This window comes from Drosophila pseudoobscura, chromosome 2, assembly GCF_009870125.1.
Source record: "Drosophila pseudoobscura strain MV-25-SWS-2005 chromosome 2, UCI_Dpse_MV25, whole genome shotgun sequence".
In the NCBI taxonomy this organism is placed as follows: Eukaryota; Metazoa; Arthropoda; class Insecta; order Diptera; family Drosophilidae; genus Drosophila; species Drosophila pseudoobscura.
This window is the reverse complement of record NC_046679.1, coordinates 2,985,736-3,005,391: the sequence shown is the minus strand read 5'-3', so window position 1 is coordinate 3,005,391 and position 19,656 is coordinate 2,985,736. Positions and strand designations below refer to the sequence as shown.

At 43.5% G+C, this 19,656-nt stretch overlaps 1 protein-coding gene across 3 annotated transcripts in view; it reads left to right on the top strand.

Annotated features, from left to right (window-relative positions):
• LOC4800543 (putative uncharacterized protein DDB_G0277255) overlaps positions 1–19,656 on the top strand; it is a 67,511-nt gene that overhangs the window by 40,447 nt on the left and 7,408 nt on the right. Inside the window, exon 1 of one of the 3 annotated variants that reach the window (XM_001357769.4) lies at positions 3,102–3,874. The exons of the other annotated variants lie outside the window; for them this stretch is intronic. The gene's annotated coding sequence lies outside the window, so the exon portion shown is untranslated. Of the gene's footprint in view, positions 1–3,101; positions 3,875–19,656 lie in introns of those variants that run through there. 3 annotated transcript variants of the gene reach the window in all.

Sequence of the window (19,656 nt, the reverse complement as noted above, 5' to 3'; positions counted from 1 at the left end):
CCGCTCGGATCCAGGGGCCCCGGTGAAAAGTTCATTTCGTTACAACAACAAAAACAAAAAAAGTAAACTCATTTTCATAACAGCCAGCGCCACCGGTCAGTACTCAGTATTCAGCATCGTGAATGTGCAGCTTTTTATTTGTATTTGTATTTAAAAGAAAAAAACCTCTGGTATGCGCTTCCTGTAGAAATATGCTGGGAAATCGAACGGCAAAGCGGAGAAAATAAAGCCATTGCTAACAGGAATTTATAGGAATTTTAAAAATGGCAAGAGCCATAAATGGAAAGTAAGGAACAAGAAATAAATATATTTTTATACTCGTATTCATAATCGATTGTTCACTTGTTTTCAATTGAGCTTTGGAAGTTGCGCTATAAATACGTTTACAATAGATTCTGAACAATCTTCTCGTATTTCTAGAAGTTCGTAAACCCTTTGAAGCTATTTTTAGGCCTAACCAACTCAAATAACTATGGTCTTATATATGTCAGATGTCTTTTAAGACTCCGACATTGAATTCGACAATAAATTAACCCATTCTTTGCGCCTTCACTGTTAAATGTTCATTTAACAATACCAAAAATCTGCCACACGGGCATGTAAAGTGCCAAAAAAAAAAAAAAGAAAAAATAGATAAAATTCCAGTCTCCCTCCTTCTTCTTTTCCTGTACCGCGTGCGGTTGTAGAGGGGGCGGCGTCGGCTCTTGGGGTATACAAATTTCCTATACCAACCATATAAAATGATTGATTGCCCCGTTGACCTGGAAACGTAGCCAACTAATAGTTACACCTAACAATAAGACCAGGGGACAGTGGCACTACACGCACACTGAGATCGCAAAGATACATGCATATGTACATACATCATAGACACACACGGATACAGATACATACAGAAGTCCAAAAAAATGGGTCAAACGGGGCGGTGAACAGGCTCCAAGAAGATGAAATAATAAACGTTGCCTGAGTGGGCGCTGCATACCAGAGCTGGAGATGGAGGTGGAGTTGGGGAAACCTCAGACGGTAGCAAAGGGGATCCATGGCAATGGCAGGGAAGTGTTTTCCAGGTAGCAGCTCTGGTAGCTGCAACACCAGCGATCTGGACTCTGGGACTCTGGGACTCTGAGAGACCCCAAACCGTTGCGTCGACCACATGACATGGCGCTATTCTCGGTGGGCATTTTTCTGGGCATTTCGGCAGTTGACGAAAGCGGCAAGTTAATGAGCTGCTGGCCCCTTTGTTATTCCCCTGATTACTAGAGTTTCTTACATTATTATATGTACGAGTTTGTCTCGGCCCGCCCCTCTCGTTTTCCGTTTTTCCCATTTCAATTTCAATTTCACTTTTCTACGCCATGTCCGAGAGATCAGAGAGATGCAGAAGTCGAGCATTGGATTGTCATGGTAGATGGCCAGGGAGATACATATGTTCGGACACATGTATGTGGAGAACAAAAGACTTGGACAGGGAACTTGTTTGGGGGCACGGCCACTGGGGCACAGGGGTAATTAAAAAACCGTTAATATTGGAAACGCTCCGATCCACTCCACTCATCGCTGCTCGGGTGTCAAATCAAACATAAAAAGAAATTATTAAAAATTCATAAAAAAAAGGGGAATATATAAAGAACTATATATACCTACATAGATAGATAAAGACAAATGTGAACAAAATTGAAATTCACGCGAAGAAATGTGAGAAAAGTCAGCAGGAGCGGGCCGCAGTGGGACGGGACGCCATAAAATGCAAAGCAGACGATCAGAGATACCCACAGATAGCACAGAATACACCAATAAGCCGGGGTAATGCCTTGCCTCCCCATCCCCGAAAATGTAGCGTTAAGTGCTCAATGGCCAGAAAACGGCATTAAGCCATAAAATCGTATCGAAAGAGAAAGAGGCGAAAGAAATGCTCAAAGCCAGAGCCAAATCCCACAGAAAAAAAAGCAAACGAAACGAAACGAACGATTGATGGAGTTCAAATGCATATTGATTGACGTTGAAATACTCCAAATGGAGCACGAGAGGCAGGTGCAAGTCGTTTGTTGTTGCTGTCTTGTGGCTAATAAGTGGCATGAATTAGTGAAACGCTTATGGGGGTCAGGTCGTTGCGGCGTGCCACTCAATGAACTGTTTACGGGGCGAGTCCAAGTCCCAGGCTTTCAAGAGAAAGATTCGCTGCCGGAGTCGCCGTCGCAATCCCAGACGCAGTCGAAGTCGTTGTTACTGGCTCTCCATGGGCCCCATTGAGGCGAATCGAAATCGTAAATTCGAAATCATTGACTAAAAGCTTTTGATAAATAAGAAACAAGCTAGAGCAGCAGATCAGCCATATGAGAACGCCTCAATGAGACCGTTTCTATCAATGGAACAGCACCATTATCAGCCGGCGCATAATTGTTGTGAGAAAACATCTCGCATATTTATGGGAAAAGTTCAATAGACTGGGCGTGTCCGAAAGCCTTTCCCCCATAAACAACATTCAAACAGGGGTCAAAAGGGTTTTTTGTATAGTATATTTCTTGCACGCTTATTTTTGCACATCTCCCCCATTCATAAGATGATCGTAAACCGATCAATTTATGGGGCGAAACCATATAAAAAATGCTGACAGTTTTAATGCTACATGCGAGCCTATGCAAATTCTAAAAATAATCCCGGCTTTTCATAGGAAACCCCTCCCTCCACACAAAAGACTCGAGCAGCAGCGAACGTTAAGATAATTGACAAATATATTAAGAGCATAAATCAGAATCGGATTTGCTAAGAGAGCCCCAGCGAGACTCTTAACAAAGCTCCGGAATGGTTTCATTGATTCGGTTTTTTCGTTAGCAAAAAAACAACAACAACAACAAGAAAAAAACAGCAACTTTTATTATCATTTACCGCTTCCCCGATAGCCACAAACAAACAAAATAGTATTAACAAAAACCAAAAATAAACCGAAATCAAAGCAACAAAAAGTCGAAATCTCTGCTTCTGCCTCTGCCTCTGCTGGCGTTGTCGTCACGCTCTCAGCCTCAGACGCTGCTGTCGACGCAGGCGTTTCGGCGGCCGCTGCTGCCGATGCCGATGCCGCCGCTGTTGGCCAGCAACTTCTTGGACATGCTGGCCAGGCCAAGAGCGAGATTTGGTTCAGTTCAGTTCAGTCTCAAGTGTTTGAGCGTTGCGTGCGTTTCAGAGCTGCGAGCGGAGCGTTTCTTCTCTGTATTCTACACGAGTATCGGCCCCGACTTCCGTAAAAGTTCATTTGCCGTCGGTCTAACGTCAGAAATTTCCAACGTTTTCGCTCTGTCTATCGTCGTGATTCCTGTCGCCCACCCCGTCAAACGGAAGTCGTCCGCGAACGGAAGTCGTCGTCTCCGACTCCAAACCCGACTCCGACATCGTCTGCGATACGGAGCAAGGTTTTTAATTAACCGCCGCCCTAGTGCGCCAAATTAGTTTCAGTCGCAGAATATCTTGGAGCCGTCAAATGCAAATGAAATAGTGCCGAGCAAATTTATGAATGCAGCCCAAGAATTATGCCTCGTCCGATAAGGTGATCCGACATGATATGATATGTGTGCGAGAGAGTGTCGGTCTGTGAGTGTGTCTCCGATTTGCCCAACAATTGGTGGCCATAAATAATGGCCATAATGGGCTGAGGCTGACTCTGAGTCGCGGCTGTGGGAAAATAACTAACGAAAATCTCTGGAAATTCGAAAATCTAAAAATCTGAAAATCTTTTTGTGTGGCCCGAAAATTCAACAACGCATTCATATACTATATAGCCATACCCTCAGCTCCTCCCTTGTACATATTTATGTGGATTTATTAGGCTGTTAAAATTGGATAAACTTTCCGACAACTTCAGGCTTCAGATATCAAACCGGTAAGTGCAACTTTTGTTCGTTGTCAGGTCCGCTGTCTAGGTTTTTACTTTATTTCTTATTTTATATTTTGGCCAACGCACATTTATGCTAAGCAGATCCATATTAAAGTCAAATTTCTATAGTTTCTATATCGATATACACATTTGTGTATATTTCCTAATAGTTTTATCAAAGAATACAAAGCTGGCTGCCTTATCGCAGGCATAAATTTTGGTTTTATCGTTGGCGTTTTGTATTTGGAAAGTCATGACGCACGTAGACCAAAGAAACCATAGCCAAAATACCGCAAAACAAAGCGAAATTAATAAAAACAAAAAATATATAAATACAAATAAAGGATTTTAATCAAGCTCTGGTCGTTTGTCGAAGACTTTTGTAGACAATTCTTGGCGATGTTGCTGCTTTTGTGTCAAAGAATTTGCAAACTGAATACGAATTTGGCGCAACGCTGATAGCGCATCTCTCCGTAATTTGTGTGGCTCTCTTATCAGCTCCGTTTGACAGCCATTGAGTGGCATTCCACCGCTGCAAGCTCTGGCCAAATCAGTCACTCGATGGGAGCAAGGCAAGCGCCTGCCTGGCCAGCAATAATTATATACTAATTTAGCGTATAATTAGCTAATTAGAACTGCGCAGCAACAGCCCCGCAAAAGCCAAAGACTCGGGCGCAGAAACAATCTTCCGGCAACACCTTCTGTGCAAAAAAACACTCGCGAAAATAGAAAACAGCGAGCACCAGTTGAACCCTTGACAAGCCCGAAGACCGAAGTCCGAAAAGCTATTAATCAAGTGTGGCTGGCTGTGTGTTTGGTTTGCTGTAAATAATAATGACTTCATAATTGATAATTTTTGCCAGTTTCTGGAAGAAAGTTAGCCAGCTTATTCGGCGGTAGCCGAAACCTTAGTATCAGCTTTGGTACCCGTGCACCCAGACACACACACACACACACAAACACACAGAATAGCTGGCTCATACGAACCTCATAAATTAGCCATCAATGAATATTAATCAGCTTTATCTATTTATTTAAATTGTATAAAAATATAATAAATAATCAAATGGCAGTGGGGGACATTGGACGGTCACTATATCTATGTGCAGGCAGCCAACGAAAACGAATTCAATTTCAGATAAGATCCCAAATCGGAGCAACACAATCATTCACTGAAGAGCCCCTGAAGAGAGACAAAGATCAGATCGCAAGCGAAAAACAATTGGCGCCAAAAGCTCACAGGAAAGAAGCAACGAACAAAAAACACCTTAATGGCATTTAAATTAAAAGACTGTCATTAAAAGCTCAAGGCACTAAAATTATTAAAGTGAAACGTCGCCACGTTAAAGTTAAAAATGAAAAAAATATATATATATTAAAATACAAATCCAAATCAACGTCGCATTCAGTAGGCCAAACAAAAGACTTAGGCAACGAACTGGCGTTGAAGATCGACTTTACTTAACTGCATTCGGGCATCATTTTTGTATTAACTCTTAATAAAAGCCCCTAGGGTAACCCGAACGCAAACCAGGAACAAAAGACTTGGGCAACGAACTCGCTTGAGCTTGCGCTTTCAACTTTTAAAATTATGAATGAACCAAAGCTGTGATGAGGGGACCTGTTCGAGTACAACTAATATTAGATTGGTCGAGATCAATGAAAGTGAGATTTCGTAATGCCATTTGTGAAGATTTTTGAATACGTTGGCAAATGTTTCCACATCGAAGAAGTCTAAGTCTATGGAAACTTAAGGCCAGAATATAGTCTGATAATATTAGCTCAAGTGGTCATGTGATGATTACTTATTTACTCACTCTCTCTTTCAACTTCCCCTAGTTCATTCATTAATTCTAGCGTTGATTTGTTTATATTTGTTTCACAAAAATTAGACACTCATTTAACCATTTAGCGTGGTATTATCATAGATACCGGACCCAAGATTTTCCTCAATTAACGGCACATATTTGTAGTATTTCCCCAGAAACTCTTAAAAAAAGGAAAAAAAATTAATAATATAAAAGCTGTTAATTTGTTGTCAGCCACCAGCTTGAGAAATCACTGTCTGATTGATTTTGTCGATCTTTTCGTTTCGTTGTTTTGCTGGCATTCATGTTTTCTAATCTCTAATATTAATAATTAAAGTTTGATGTCCGTGTGGGGCTGCTTTTACCATGCAGCAGCCAGTTCCCGAAATCGAATACATGTTAAAGCGCCAAAAGGGAGGAATATGCAAATTTCGGAGCATGCCTTTGGTGCTGGGTGCTGGGTGTTTGGTGTTTCTCTACGGTCATGTTCATAATTTTCTATGAAAAATGTTGCCGCTGTTTTCTCACAGATAAATCTGCCACAGGGGCATAGAAAATTTCACTCAAATGAAACCGGAAGCCTGGCCGTCAAGTGGAATAGACCCCGCGAAGTGTTGTTTGGGTTCGTTTAGCCTTGGCGGGTATTTATCCAAGATAGAAATTTTCATGAATTTTTACAGATACTCATATGTGCGTGTGTGTGTGTATAGATAGTATGCGTGTATCCCAAACACGCAGCACATTTTGCACTCCATTTTTTTCTCACTTTCGCATGATTGTGTTAACCCTATGGCTCTTTCTGTTTCTTGTTTCTCTTCCACGCTCCTCATGTCAGACACTTTGTCAAAATAGCATTTGTTACGCTGTCAGTGCCAGCCACCAACGCACTGGACAGCAACAAAAGGTAGCAACAAGCACAAGACCAACAACAACAGCAACAACAACTGAAAAAACAGCAACAAGAAACATAGTAATAACGAGCGTTATCCAAGCATCATCATTATCAACTTTTAACCATCGGTTTATGTTGTTTGCCACCGAAATGATTTAATTTTGACAGACCTTTTTTTTACCCCCTATACATACATACATATATATGCACGTATACTCTCGTACTTTTTCGAGTTTCTTTCTCGACTTTTATGTGTGGGAGTTTTTAGCTTTTAATTTAAATTTCGTTGGTGTTGTTGTTTTTGTTGCTTTGTGTTGTTGGTGGTGGTGTTGGTGCTGTCTATTTTGGTCATAATTTTTGTCGCTGCCGTTGTCGTTGTTGCTGTGGCTTTTGTGGCATGAACTTTATTTGATATGCATTACCCCCGGCCGCGTACTTTCGTCTTTGTTTATTTCTTCTACAACTTCTCTCCTTTTTGGCATTAAGTGCTTGTAAATTGGGTCAGTGGGAAGTTACACTTCAGCTTCAGTCCGGGTTTCGTTGTACTCCACCACCTCGTCATGTGTCATAAATAATTTGTCCGTGTGTGAGTGTGGGGATCGCTCTGTCTGCTTTGAGAACTTTTCCCCACATTTACATTTCAGTTTGATTTTTCTTTGCTTTATTTATTTATTTATTCATTTACTTCCATCTACAAATACCAAACAATTTTCTTTATGTGACTGTTGCTGCAGCAGTAATTGCTGTTTGGTTTTTCTTTCGGTATCTTAAGTGCTTTTATATGGCTGCAACAACAAACACCTTTGCTGCTTTACGACCATCGTAAAAATTCGCCAACGAATGGCATCTGGAAGCAACTTCCTGTTGATGATCCACATACTAGTACATAAACTGATTTGTTGATCCGATCCGATCGGATCACATCAGATCTCTCTCTCTCTCTCGGAGACAGTATGCAAATCTTTTTGGAACGATTTTAGTTAAAGTTTTCAATAAATTTTCCTCTGATTAGGATTAGCTCTGGGCTTTTGACGGTTTCATGGTGCAGATGATTTTTTTATTGTTGGCTTTTATGTATATTCCGCTGGCCAGTGAATCCCACACGTTCAACCTCAACCTGTACGAGTTTCTCGCCATAAAGCCGAATGCCCCCATCCTTCTTCCACGGCTCATTGAATCCGACCGCGGTCTCTGTCGATTCTGTCCGCTCAGTCCGTTCTGCGGCAGTCAGGAAGCAATGTGCAATCTGAAGTGACTTTGGCTGTCTGCTGTCTAGACTCGAGACACACTCAGATGTGGCTCGTTCCGCGGCAGACAGCTGCAGCCGCTGCAGCCGCACGTCCAGATGAGTCGAACAAGTGCAGCTAGCTCTCCGAATTGGTGGTAGATGCCGATGCCGATTCAGATGCAGATGCAGATGGAGGAGGCTGAGGTTGAGGATGCCAAGCAGTGCTCTTGCCTGATTTTTATTGACACAAGTTGTTGGCTGACTGCCTAGCGGGGACTTCTGCCTGGCCTGGCCTGGCTTGGCTTGGCCTGGCCTGGCACACATTTTGCATATTTTATGAGTTCGTGTCGATGTCGTTGTGGCTTGTGCAATGGGTCTTTTTGTTCTACGCTCAAGCTCTTTGCATAATTATTTGTGGAACGTATATTGTGTTTTTGATTTGAATTCTATGTAATGCCCCAGCTACTGTGGCATCTCTACGAGTACTTCCATTTAATGGTCGCATTTAGTAGTAGTTTGTGCTGTGTACTGCTGTGTGCTGTGCTTCTGTGGTATGGCCAAAGGTGCAGAGGCCCGTGTAGCCCATCTGTAAGTACAAATACCCACGGGACATGTGACCCACTTGCTGGGTACTCCCCACTGATCACATCGCATAAATCAAGAACAGTCATTAATGTACCTACACATACTCATGCATATATGTATGTACAATATAAACTTTAAGCAAATCAACAGCATACGAGGAGGAGGAGGAGGAGGAGTAAGACCCCCTGCTAAATGAGTTTTCACTATATACGATCTCGCATAAGCATACAAAGGTACAGGGAGATTTCGCTTGTTAACATTAATAATAACTTGTAATTTGCAGTCGTTGTTGAAAATCACTCACTGGGCGCCGCAGACCCAACAACAGACTCTTCAGTCAGAAAAAAAAACTAATTACAACATTTTTCACATGTGTGTGTGTGTGTCTGTAAACATTCATTCATAAGATCAGAGCCAGCATAATGTAATGTAAATGAGAAAAGAAAAAGACCTAAAGAAACTCAGCTTAAGCTTAAAAAAAAAAAAAAAATGTTTAAGAAAAAGAAACAACTGAGACTTTGAAGATCTTCCGCATGGCTGGGCTTCTGTCTCCTCTTCGGACATCTCCTCCTCTCGGGCATCGCAGTGTGTTGTTAATTTCTGTTCATTAAGTCAGAAAATAGCCAAGTTTAATGTTCGAGCGAGGCACAAAATTAATTAAACATTTATCAAAATCAACGCCGCCTCTCAGCCTCAGCACAAGTCCACAGATAAGGCCGAAAATCTCCCCACCCCCCCACAAGTCAGGGTCCGACGATGACATTTCGGCACTTTATGATTGGCATTGTTTTAGCTCTTTTGGGAGCGCTTTTTAAGTTTTATCATTGTCATTGCTGCGCTCCTCTCGTGAGGGGTGTACGGGTACGGGTACTAGTCAAAGTTGAAATGAATTCCGCTGGAGACCCGCAACTCTCGGGTCTCGACCGAGGCCGCCAACGAAACCGAAAACGATGCCACAAATACCAAAACCAATCCAATCCAAGACTTGGATACAGACATGGACATCGACAGCAGTCCGCCTGTCGTTTTGAAATGAAAAATGTTTAAAATACAGCAACAACAGCAACAGCGATCCAAGTCCAACTCAAAGAAGAAGAAGAAGAAATACTTTGGTTCGTTATTCTTAACTTGAATTTTACTTTTTTTCGGGGTTTCGGGGGCCCTCGTTTTTGCCTGCTACGATCCGGACTTGGATGCGGTTGTGCTGTTGTGCGGTTGGGGTTGGGGATATGGATGGGCATATCGATCGGCTTGGTCCAGCACTTGAGATGCACTTGAGTGCTGTAAATATTTTTTAAGGCTGCCTTGGCAAGCGCTAAAGTTGAAACGAATCTCGAATGCCCTCCGTGAAGGCAGATGAGCCACATGCCTGAGAGCCACATGATGTGCGATGAGATGAGCCTGGCTTATTATGAGGACAGCGGCTGGCTTTTGATGCCATCATTGAGGCTGTCAAGAGGTCACTTCAAGCCGCTATCTATGGACAATGATGCACAGGCGAAAGCTAGCGATCAAATTTGGGTTGAGAGAGAGATTCTATGGAAATTGCAATGAGTTCAAAACAATCCAAATAAAAATAATAAATCTGGATAGATGGACTCCACTTCCACCGGATCAGCTATGAACTCCCTTCTTAAAGAGCATTCTGCCCCTGAAAATTGTGTGTTTCATTTCGGTTTCACCTTTTACCTTCGGTTCCTGTTGTCCATTTGGTTTTCTGGCTGCTTTTGTTTTGGCTGTAAGTCTTTCGCGTTTTTTGGCAATTTGGGTTACATTGGCTGCTGTCTGAAAAATTATCTGGCACTTATATTCACGCTTAATTGGCATTTTTTATGAAACTCGAGCGTGCTGCAAAAGTGCAGCAGAAACAACAAACAGCAAACATTCGTGCTCTTCCCGGTTTCTCGCTGAGCGGTTTCTCTCTGAGCTCCTCTTGCCGCCTCTGTCTTTCCGTCCTCTGACAATGACACTGGCACTGGCACTGGCACTGGCACTCAAAATCAAAGAAGAAAAATCAATTTAATGAGCAAAACATGCAATAAATTACATTGCCCAGACAAATGAATTTTATTTATTTTATTTTAACCCCTTTCAGCAAATTGGGTCACATATTTTGCCGGAATTTCCTTCATTCGTTTTTTGTAATTTTTTTTGTCAGCTGGTTTCTGTTTTGATTGTAGCTATGGCCCGAACAGGAAATGTCCCCAGCAGCGACAACAAATTTTCCATTTTAATAATTTAAATTTTATTAATACGATATACAGGCAATTTATTTTATTTGATTTTTATTTCCATTTTTACTTTAGTTTTGTTTTGTTCTGTGGTTTGCCAAATGACAAAACGAGTTCTCAAACTCAAGTTTGACCTTTTGCTTGTATTTTCTGTATTTTGCTTAATGCTATGCTTATGCATGCTTCGGAAGCTCTGTGTTTGTGTTTGGGCCATATTCAGTTTCAGTCCGAGTCAGTGCTGGACCAACAACAGCATTCTATTTCATATCAAACGGCAGCTACTTTGTGTATAAAATGTAACTAAGGGCCTTTGAAAAACATTCATTTCGAGATCAATTTATTTGACATCATAGCGATTCAGCTGCGGCTATTTGTGGCTATCAAAATGAGTGATGAGCCAGCTCTGTAAACTGGTTCGAGCCAGAGCCTGAGCGTGGGCGTAGTTTGGTGTTTTATGGCTTCGACTTGTGGTAGCTGGAAATTAGAAATCTTTGATTCGATTTTAAATGCAAATCGATTTCGATCGGGGTATTTAAATGCGTCTAAATTCGTTTTGTTTGCCTTTGTCTTAGCCCAAGATCTTCGAAATATTTTTATTGATTTCTGTTTACTGCGTTGCCCCGCTGTGCGCTGCCCGGCACTCTGGCAGACTCCGGACAGGCGGACAGAAATTAATGAATGGGTTCGCTTGGGAAATTCTATATATTAGTGCCGTAAGCTTGCATCATTGACAAATCGCTGGACAAAAGGCTCTGCGGACACTTAACCAGCTTAAATATACATTCGGCTTAAGTCATAGACGGAATTCGGGTATCGTATCGGGTGATAAATGGTATTTGAATGTGACTTGCTCTATGGCCTGCGTACACCTGTTTGGAGTCAACACATCGCTGAATGAATCGCTTCCGGCATGAATGGAATCGAATCTCTGTCTGCCACTGCCACTGCCACTGCCACTGAATGAAGGCAGTCTCAAGTGTTGGTCCATCGCTTGGCCTCAAGTGCAATCGAAGGTGTTTGTGGCCAGAACAGAACTGAGTCTGTGTGGATCGAATGGCGAACTTCCCTTAGTATGGGTATGGGTATCTACACGTATGAGTCACATATCTAACAATAAATCCCCGCTAATATGTGTATCTCTATCTGCTGGATCAATGTTGATTGATATGGTAACCACATCCGAAACGATTCCATCTTTAAATAACCATAACAGGGTTTTTGATTTTTAAAGTGTTTCTAGTTGTTTCCCGTCCGTTTTATGGCCACCACAAGCAGCAGCCGCTTTGTGGCTCCTCCTCATAAAACGCATTCGATACACCTGTTGGAGCATCTCTTCGCTCGGGCTTTTGGGCGTTCGTGTGGCTCGTCAAAGGCCAATAAATTTCAGCTAGTGGTACATAAAAATTTGTCACATAAATTACAATTTGCGTGCCCGCTGTCGCCTGTCCAACACACTGCTGTGTGCGCTGTTCACACTTGTCACACAGATATGCGGCAGATACACGGATACACTCACACACTCTGCCTAGGAGTTGGCATTTCGAAATGAATTTGTACGATCCCGACCCTAATTGCCATTGAGTGTTGTCCCAGGCCAAACGGCGAACACTAATTGTGCGTACAACTCTGCAACTGCAACTGCAAGTGCAACAACAACAACAGCAACAACAGCACTGCAAACAGCTCAATTTGCATGTGATCGCGTCTAGCTGGTGGATGGAGATCTCTCGGATTGCGGAGTACGGATTGGGGATGGAAGAGGATGCTTTTTGGAGTCCCACTCCCGTTAGAGAGGGGATTCTGGGCAATTAGCCTGGCGGCAGGCAACACCAAGGGGGGTGAGGGGCTGAGACGTAGCCAACAAATCTGCGAAATGGAGCGCAAGCATAAATGTCAGCTTCAATTTGGCATGCAATTAAAAAGCAGTTCCCGGCAGAGGACGAGGTCTGACAGATCACGGGGGCCAACAGCTTTATTTGTAGCTTCATTTGCCTTCTTCTGCGGAGTCTGCAAGATGAATGACTCTGCAGCTGGTCTGCTGCTCGGCTGCTCCGATAAGCGAGCTGCGTGTCTGATAAAAAAGCCATATCCCAAGTAGAAAGTAAAGTAGATGACTTTCTTTTTTCTCAATACTTCTTGGGCAACAACTTAACAAAGAAAACTGAAAGATATAGCTCAATTATAATTACAAGTCGATTGTGCAAAAGTTTTGGGCGTTGCTCATGCAAATGGTGGATTCGATTTGGCGTCTGGTCTGTGGCACGAGTTCCGACTGGGTTTCATAATTAAAATGCAGGCTAAACGGGAAAGAGTTGCGGTCACTCTAAGCTACCGCAAAATGTATAAATTATGCAAAGTCAAACAGCGGCAGCAGCGGCAGCAGCAGCAGCCACAAAAAAACAGAAACAACAGCTGAAACCTTAAAATTCATATTGTTGGCAAACGTGGGCATTGTTAGACGCGATGCTTTTGTTGCTGGTCAGCGATTGGTCAGCCACTGAAAGTCGGCTCATTAGCATGCTTGGCACACGCCCCACACCGCAAAACACACGCCCCACAATCCCATCATGACCCACCAGCAGGTTGAGCCTCGCCTCCCCCTGATAGTGGCTGGACTCGCGAAGGGGACCATTGAGTTATCTAGCCCAGATTGTTGTTGGTAGTAACTAAGCAGCGTGGCTTGCTGGCAAGCTGCCTGGCTGTGGCAATAAATCAAAATTATTATCCACACATTTGACTTTTTAAGGCAGCGCATGCATTTCGGCCATTTATGGCTTCGGTTCCTGGTTGGGAATCCGTTAGCAGTAGCTCTTGCTTTGGCTCTGGCTGTGGCTCTGGCTGTGGCTATGGCAAACGGCCTTTGAAAGAATGCCATAGACTGTGTCCGAGACCAGGGCTATAGTCAGCGAAACAGTGGCGCTGGCGTTGGTCTTATCTGGCGAACGCAATCTGACTCGAGAGGTTTCAGATCCAAGCTGGAGCTGGAGCTGGAGCTGGTCCGGGCCACATTTGAATATGACGCACGAGTGAGCCGCAACACACACCAAACTAGGGTGTGTGCCACTGCCAGTACCAGTACCAGTACCCCAGTACCCAGTGCCCAGTGCCAGTGGCCAGAGTTCGGTTTTCACTGTGACTTGCTGGTGAGCACGCTTGATTTTCGATCGGCGATAAGAAATTTATAGTTTCGGTTTAAAAGGCATTAGAGTGTAATATATTTAAAGTTTGGCATCGTATCTATACATATATACATACGAAATACAACTAAAGGAGGCTCAGGCTCGTTTGCCATTGTTACTGGCTCTTAGATCTCTAGACTCTCTAAACTCTAGACCCGTGGGTGTGTAAATCTATATGCAAATATTTGCAGTCCCAGTCCCAGTCGCAGCCCCAGTCTCAGTCCCTGTGCGGAGCTCAATACAAAAGACTTAGGCAACGAACTCTGCTCTTGGCTCTGCTTTGGCCTGTCATAAAGTTACGCTAAAAAAGAGGCCACTGGCAGAGCAGGACAGAGCGAATGTTCTTTATAGATCAACTGCAGCATGCAATCACTGAGCCCGAGAGAATTATGGCTGCTTAGGCAAATCAAATAAGAGGAATGGGTATAACAATAAATTTAACGATATGTTTAACAAACTGAATGGCTAATGGCTTGTCCAAGATTTATATTTATTAAGTGTAACCCAAGTTACTTAGACTAATTATTTAATTGAGTTACTAACATACATTCCCAACAATAAATCAAGTTTCAGAATGCTTCAACACCTTATAGAGCTCAATAGTGGGCTAATGCCCTCAATTAGTTAGATTGCTTGAGCCAACCAATAATTTTCATTAGATTTCCCTTTCCCAAGAGCTTGTAATCCAACATTATCCCACTACTAAACCATACCATACTTATACTCAAAAAGTTGACGCGACAAACTCTTGCAAATTCATTTCTATGCAAATTTCTTGTTTCCATTTGCAGATTGTTTTTTTTCCAGGAGTTTCACTTTCAATTTGTACGGCTACGGCTACGGGTACGGGTACTCGTATTTGTATGTGCTTTTTCGGTGCTTTTGTCACAGTTTCTTCTGTTGCACTTGGTGTATTGTCTCTATGACAATGTGTGTGTTTCGAGTTGAGTTTCTTTTGTCTTTGTACGAGCAGCAGCTGAAATTGTTTTATATGGTAAAATGCAATTTGTGCAACTTGGAAATGCGACAAACAACAACAACAACAACAGGCTATGCATCCTTTGCTATATATTGAAAGTGAAGTCTCTTGCTGCTGCTGCTGTTTTACTCTGTGAAATTTGCATATTTGCGCACAGCTGCTTTTTCTATTTTCATTGGGGACTTTTCCTCACTTGCTGCTGTTGTCTTCAGTCTTCTATTGCATTAATTTCGGCTTCTTGTTGTCGTCCCCATCGTTGCCGTCGTTGCCGTCGTTGCCGTGGCGGCTAATATGGTTGCTCTCAGGCCACAGCAAAATGCTACTGATGTTGCGGCTTCTGTTGTAGCCTCTTTTGTTGCTCATGTGCAGCATTTGTCGTTGCTGTTGCCACATTCTGCCGCTCAGGCGGTTTGTAATTAATGGTTAATTAATTGAAACGAAGTAGCTGACAATCTTAATGATCCGTAATTTGTTATTATGGTAATTTATACAAGCCAAAGCCAACAGCAACAGCAGCAGCAGCCACAACAGCAACAGCAACAGCAACACCAACACAATGAAGACTGATCTGCACTGCCTCCACTCTGCTCTGCGGCTCACTCTACTGTTGTCTTGTAAGACATATACAAATAAAAATTCATTAGCTTCTGATCCGAGTGAGTTTGGATGACGGCGACAATTGTCTAATTGCAGTCACGAGCAATTTATGTACCTACTTCAGCTATGAGTTATATATGTGCCATACTTACGAGTATATCGGATATGTGCTCTTATGTGTCTGCCGGGTAGAACGCCCACAGTTGGCCCTAAGAGCCGCGGCAATAATCATAAATTGTGCTTAGCCAAAGCCAAGTCAAAGCAGCAAATAATGTCAGCCATAAGAAATGCCAGAGATCTTACTCCCACTCCGCCCCCTACTCTCTTCTCCGATCCACCATACAAAGTATCATCAGCACCACTAGCACTGGCACTGGCACTGGCACTGGCTCTGGCACCACCAGGAAGATGAGCACGACTGGCAAACAACAACAGTCAAGAAATTTGCATCTTGACGAATTTAATGATGATGATGAAAAAGACGCCACAGCAAAAGAAATACTCATAGAAGGGGGAAAAATCATTTTGATCGAGGCAAAAAGAAACTTCAAGGAGCCCCCAGACAGCACACGATGTTTGTTGAAGACATTTCGGGATGTGGGAGTGTTGATGCTGCTGCCGTTCCCGTGTAGATGTTGCACAGTCCGTTGCTATTGCTGTTGCTGTTGCCGTTGCCGTTGCACGTTGCCGATGCAAGAAAATATTTATGAAGATGCCTTTTGGGTGGCATTGCGGAATGTTTGACGTTCGCTGTCTCATGTCAAGTGCTGTGTGTCGTTTGATGGGCAAGTGAAAATATTTTCATTGCACTTTGACATGACAGCAAAACAAATTGCCAGGCACATACGAGTACAAGTACTCTCCGATAGGAAAAGACTCTTAGACGACGGCTACACACCTACAACATGACCGGTTAAATGGCAGTAATGAATGTCAGTCAGCCTTCAAAACTAAATACATGGGAGCGTCACCCTTTTGTCTGTGCTGATTAGCCAGAATTTCTGGCCTGGCCCGAACCTGGTCCGTGTGCCCCAGCCCCAGCCCCAGCCTCAGCCAGTGTCTCCTTTGTTTGGCTGCCAAGTGGCGCCTGCAGCCATCACGTCACAGACAACAGCAACAGCAACAGCTACAACAACAGCAACAATTGCTGGTTTCTTTGTCGATTTGATTGTTGGCCCAAAGCTCACGATTCGGTTTCAATGTCTTCGGCCCGGCGCTCGTTTGGCAAAATCAATAAAGTTATCATGATTTCTGGCAGAGGCAGAGGCGTCTGCGTCTCTGCACGTAAATGCTTTAATACTTTAATTTCTATATATTTTCATATCAATCCAATTCGAAAGCGCCCGAAATTAAGCTGCTGCTGTTGCTCAGGCAGCTGTCAAAATTTTCTGTTCACTCTCGGGGTTGAACGCCCGCCCACCCAACAAAATCAAAGCAAAAAACTGTTCAAAATTCAGGAAAACACAAACTCAATTAACATGTCACGCTTGGGCAATGAATGCATTTTTTTTTCTTTTTTTTTGTTATATTTTTTGTTACTCCCAGATTTTGACTAGATTTTTTCCGAGATTTATTTTCTTTGGTTTTGGTTTTGGTTTTTTGTTTCTGGTTTGTCATTATTATGTCGCCAGTCAAAAGCCAATTGAAAGTAACAGCCAAAATTCGTGAGCTACCGTTTTGCAATGACTTAGAACAACAATCAGCAGCAGCTGAAAAAATTAACTTGTTAAAATGCAAATTTTTGTGACTTGGGGGGCTGTCTGCTCTGCTCGGCATTTAGCCTTGTTATTAGTCCGGAGCGGCATTGAGACAATTCCCGTATTGATTTTGATAAATTACTTGTACCCCCAGCGAACAATTGCCAATCATATTTTTTGTTTTGTTTTTGTTTTTGGGACTAGGACTGGGTTGAGCTTCTCGATATTGGTTCTGACTTGATTGAGCGCTGCCTTAATTAAGGCATTAATCAACGGCAAAACTGTAACCTCCACTGGCACTGTGGAGCTATTCGATGCTGTGCTCGTGCTGCAGCTGTGTGTGAAAGTCCCATGAAAATTTTCACCCATCTACCAGTGGGGGGCAGGAGCCTTTGGCCGGGACCGGGGCCGAGACCGGGGCCGGGGCCTCCTGTGAGTGTGGGCCGCCAAGATGGACATGTTCTGATACAAGTTTCATAGCAAATTTGAAATTTATTGTGCCATGTTGCCGCGCTGCATGGCACGACAGCAGCAGCAGCAGCAACATCATCAGCTGCAAGCTGCAAGCTGCAACAGCGGGAGCAGCACCCACTAGCACAAGGCCGTTAGGCACGGCACTCTCTTGGCCTTATTTGGCGGACAGTATTTATGCAGATTCGCCGTGTGGGTGGGCAACACTTTCTACTCTACAATTCCACTTGCACATTTGCATTCAATCAACCCGAAAAGAAAAACCGAATTCGAAATTTGGAATTTTTGGTTTCAGTTTTTATTGATCCCTGGGTTTGATTGCTTTATGAGCTGTCGCTTGGCATAATGTACATATAATTTTTATGGCCAGGCATAAAAATCTAAGCAGTTGCAACAAATGCATCCGACAGTTGACAACAGCAGCGGAAAGCAACTGCAACAGACAACAGACAACAGGCCAATCAGCAACATCTTCGTTAGCTGCCTGCCCCTCTTGTTGCAGTTGCAGTTGCCTTTACGGCTTCGTCATTAATCAAATGGAATTGAAATGCGCCGCGTGTACATCACACGCCGTTGTTGTAGCTCTCGATGTTGCTGTTGTGCCTCTCAATGTTGCCCCTCAATGTTTCTGTTGCTGTTGCTGTTGCTTTTACCGCCGAGCAGCGCCCATTTGGAGTTGGCCATTTTTGCGCATTTTAATCATGCCCCGTCTCGCCTGTAGTTATTTGGCGTTTTTTTCTGGCCTGGCCAAAAGAGATCTGCGCCGGCTGATAAAGTGATGGCGATGCCAGCGTTTGCTGGTCGCTGGCTGCCCCTCTGCCTCTGCCACTGCCTCTGCCTCTGCCAACGCCAACGCAGGCCGCTCTGGCCAAAATGATTAATACATCTTGATGCGATTTGGTTTGTAACGCAGGCCGCAATAAAAACGTGGCTTTTGATTGACAATGGGGCAGAGCGGCAAAAAAGTTTGAGATGCCAGGCCGTTGATTGCTTCATTAGGCGGGGGCCTCGAAAGTTGGCCGAAGCCGAAGCCGAAACCGGGAAGACCATTTGATTCAATTATGCATTTGCATGCAATTGAAACATAAGCAACAAGTGGCAAAGGCAAAGGCAGAGGCAGACTTCACAGCAGCACAACAGCAGCTGCTTATCAGCCAAAGAGAGCCGTTGAGCTATTGGTCAATTGGTCAACAGGCAGTGCCACGCCAGTGCGGCAGCCGATTGGCGTATCCGGCTAGTATTTGGGGGCAGACTGGTGGGCGATAATTATCTCTTTGAAAAATGATCGACTGGCTTATGGTCTGCCGCTGGAGAGTGGTCTCACTCGGCTAACGATGACAATTTGCAATGAAGAGCGGGATAAAAATATATGCAGAAATACTTGCAGCTGCATGCTGCAAGCCACACTCTAACACACTGCCATACAGGCACAGTTGAGCCATAACTTTTGAGCTCCCGTGCGCTTTTGATGCGTTTTGTGTGCGTTTTATGAGCGGTTTTCAAATGAGTTTTGTAATTTATGCGGCGCTGAAATAGAGTTTCACAATTCGAATATGAAAATATGGCAGGTCGTTAATATTTGGCATTTCCTGTGCGTAATGATTGAACAAACATGCTTGGAGTGTACCCCCCAAAAGTATGCAATGGCCATGACACGCTATTGAGTACACAGAGCCAAGCCATGATTAACCCATTTTCTTATATAATTATCACATTGTGCAGCCGCACACATTCCGCACTCCGCACGCCACACTGCGTATACGCAACGCAGAACGCCCCATCGTTTATCTCAATAAATGTGATTACAGAGAAGATCATCAACAAGTACCGCTTTGCTTTCCATCGGCTGATGATGGCTCCATTTTGGCCAATCGAAGTGCAATTTGATTGCGGTACGTGAATCCACTCAAAGTCGTCATCTGGTCTGGTTGGGTCTGGTCTGGTCTGCTTTGCTCTTCTCTGCTCTCCTGTGCTCTGGCCTGCAGCCTGACCAGCAGGTTTTCCATTGAGCCGCATTGTCTTCTTTATGCCTCAATCTTCTTTTATGAAATTTCTTGCTTGCAATTGTTGGAATTATTTTAATTGATTGAGCCAACGCAAGAGGGGGTGTCGTGTGGGTTT